Consider the following 3,696-nt stretch of genomic DNA (forward strand, 5'->3'; position numbering starts at 1 on the left):
TCTCTGTTGTTGATTAAATGTTTTCATTGGCCAATCTTTTCTATCTATATTGTGATCTCCATCTATATCTTCTTTAATCCATTGTTTATCTATAATAAAGGGTTCGCTTAGTTCTATTGTATTTAATACTTGAGATGGTGTGAGACTATAATTTATTTCTGAATTCTACTCATAAACAAGAATAGAGATTCCTGATTTTGTTATATTATCTATTTTTGTTAGATTTATTTCTACTGTTGATCCACTAATAGAGTGTCTTGAAGGTTCTCTAATTGTGGATGGTTGACCTATATGAATTGATCTAGACTTATTCATCCTTTGTCTAAATCTATCTGGTTCTTCTATAATATCTCTTATTTCTGTGTGCTCTTGTTTAATAGAAGAAGGTTCTTCAAAAACCCATTCTTCTAGTATCGTTCATTGATCGTGTCTTAATCTTTTAGGGACTTGTACTAAACTTCTATTTAAATTGGCTTGTATTACTACAGTTTCAGCTCTATTAATTTGTCTATCTGCTTTAAATCCGTAAAGGATTTTAGTAACTTTGTAATAGACTCTGTAGATCACATGGAATGGATCAAATGAGTCATCTACTATGTTTTCTTGTATCTTTGTAAATATTTTGATGGCTTTAGATGTTTTTTCATTGTCTAAAGACATCGATATATTGGGATAATAATTAAAGAAAATTGGCCCGTCATGCAGGTTGCTTTCTAAAGCTGCTATTATTGAGTCACTTTTATATTGTAACTTCATGTCTCTTAGTAATACAAGTATAGGAAGCTTTACTCCTAATTTAAAGTTTGGTTTTACTGCTAATTGGATTAATCCTATATGTATAAACTTTAAAACCTTCTTGTCTATGTTTTTGTATAAGCTGGTCTTCTAGGAGTTGAATTTCTCTATTTCTTGTTGTTCCAGGATGGGAATATTCTATTTTGTGGATCTGTTCATGATTATTTCTGAATGACCAAACAGATCTATCTTTGTATACATCTTTTTCTTTAATTATAGGTATAGACCAATCATGTAAAGATTTTTCAATGTCATCTATGGTAATTTGTTATGGCATTGTTGAAGAAGAAGAGGAAGTTATTGGTGAAGAGGAAGAATTTTCATCTTCTGCTCTCATTACTCTTGTAATTATCTCTCTGTTTCTACCTAAAGTTAGATTGCTCATTGATCTTAATAAGTTTGCCATTTTAAATCCTAAAGGCTACGGGAACATCAAGGCTTACCAACATCTTTACTGCCCATGCTCAGGACTTACTACCGAGAACACCCTCCAGGCTTACCAACGTACAAACAGCTCTCACTGCTACCCATTAAGATTCTTAATAACAAACTTATATTGAACAAGTCATAATTAACTCAAGATATGGCACAAAAATGCTTACAAGATAAATGATATGCATATAATAAAAATTTAGGCTCTTGCCAAAACTTTCAAATCTTTCTTATTTTCTTTAATATCTAGAAGAAGAAGTTTCTTTTGAATACTATTTTGAGTTTGATTTATAAGTTTTCTGGTTTCTCATAATTTTCTTTTAATATCAACAAGATGATAAAATTCCAATTCTCCAAAATCGTATATATAAAAAGGCATAATAATCTTTCTCTCTCCCCTCTGAAATCAGAACCTGTTTAGGCTTCGATACCAAAGTGGTGAGGATCTGATTGTTTTGATTTCAAAATCCTAGACAACATGATGAATATGAATATATATATTGAAAACTTGATAAAACTTACAATATTGTTGTTACACTTCTTGTGAAATTCTCCAGAAAAGAAATTGAAACTTTACAATGAGAGGTTTTTCTTATAACTATCAAGGCTGGTAATTTTGCTCGTGCCTTCAAATGAAGTAGAACTTACAATTTATAGGATAGAAAACTCCTATTCTAGGATTCCTTCAATAATTTCTTCTTTTGTCATATCTTCTTTTGCTTTTGTCAAATCTCAAAGTGCAATAAAATAAATATGTAAAGTTAAAACATAGAAACCAGAACGGCAATAGAACCAGCACAGATCTAGTGAAGGGAGAAGAGAAGAAAGCTGGACGACAGTAGTTCGAACAGAACCAGCTAAGAGGGAGAAGAGACAAAAATGTACAGAAACAAGATTTTATTAAAGCTAAAAGAAAAGCTCACAAAGGATTGTTTCACTCAGAGCTTCTCTATCTAAAACTCTCTTGAATGTGTAAATGAAAGGGTGCCTCACAACATGGTCGAGGACTATTTATATAGAAAAATAAAATATTGTTTCTACAGTTTTGGTTTGTTACAGGAACTATTTTCTACAGTATAGGTCAAAGTTCTTGAATGTTTATTCTGAAATAGTCATCTTCATTTTGATAGATGTCGTCTATTTTGGAATCTTGTTTTGTGGATGATTCTGCTTCATCTTGATTTAGGAGAAGAAGAACATCTTTCAGGTTTTGTTTCATTTTTTCTTTTGAATCATATCCTGATAAGAATGCTGCAATTTTGGATTTCTAATTCATGAATTGCAATGTTGTTGGATCAGCAAGTTTTAATAATTTTGGATTTTTTCCCAAATATTCAGCAACACCAAATGGCCCAGCATGATCTGCATTGAACTGGTTCCACCATTTCACAAAGAAATATCTGTGAAGTAGAGGAAGAGTTTCTTCATTTTCTGTCTTGCTATACCTATACTGCCAAGAGAATACCCATGCTAGAGCAAAATTAGAAAAATATCTTAAATCTGCCGGAATTCTTGAATCTTGCAAAATTCTTTCTTTGAATATTGTATGTCCTTCTTTTACTGGAGAAGGAAGGATATCATCAACTGGTCCGAAATAATCCCACCATTGGAAGAACCAATTTGGAAAATCATAAGTTTGATTTCTTTTGAAATATATCAACCAAGAGTGTCAATTGAGTTTATTCTGAAACCAAAAAGTTCTGGTCCAAGCATCAATATAATCTCAATAATTATATCCTATTGGGTCAAATGGTTGGGAGAATTTTTTATAAGAATTTAAATTTTTTCTAAACTTTTTTGGCGTAAGGATATTAAGGATTTGAATTGTGGAGTGGGTGATAATAGAAAGATCTTTTTTATTTTTATAATGTTTAGTAGAAACAGAGTCTGAATCTATTAAAATGAATTCATAGAATTGTCTGATTTTGTTCATGGCATAAGGTCTAAAGTGAAAACTAGGAGGAAAAAATTTGGTGATAGCTTTGTAAGGGTTTTTATCCCAAAACTCAGTTCCATTTGTATGACAGAAGAAAATTTTTCTTTTGCCATATAATGGTTAGTATTTGAGGCTTTTTGTTTGTCTTTTTGGAGCCTAATAGTTTTCTCTATTTTATCAGAAAGACTGATTGTCTTTTGAGACTGGCTGAAAGATAGTGTTTAGGCTTGCTAACTCTATTTTAATGTCATCTTTTGAGGCAATGTCTACTCAAGACTTTTTTGGTAAACTGCTCAAGCTTCCTTGTTGGATAGCTAAAAGAATGTTAATAGGAAAAGCATAGTCTGCGTTAATTTGTTTAGCAATTTTGGTTTGGGATCGTGAAGAATCAGCCTTGTTGGATAAGTCTTTTTTAGAAATCGCAGATTGTTGAGTAGATGACTCTACAATCTGGATGGCTTTCTGAATAGATGACCTAGTCGGAGTAGATGACTCCGAAGAATTTGAACAAGAGTTTGCAGAGGCAGACTTTG

The sequence above is a fragment of the Abrus precatorius genome, unplaced genomic scaffold (genome assembly GCF_003935025.1).
Source record: "Abrus precatorius isolate BTA unplaced genomic scaffold, Abrus_2018 Scaffold4, whole genome shotgun sequence".
NCBI classification, from domain to species: Eukaryota; Viridiplantae; Streptophyta; class Magnoliopsida; order Fabales; family Fabaceae; genus Abrus; species Abrus precatorius.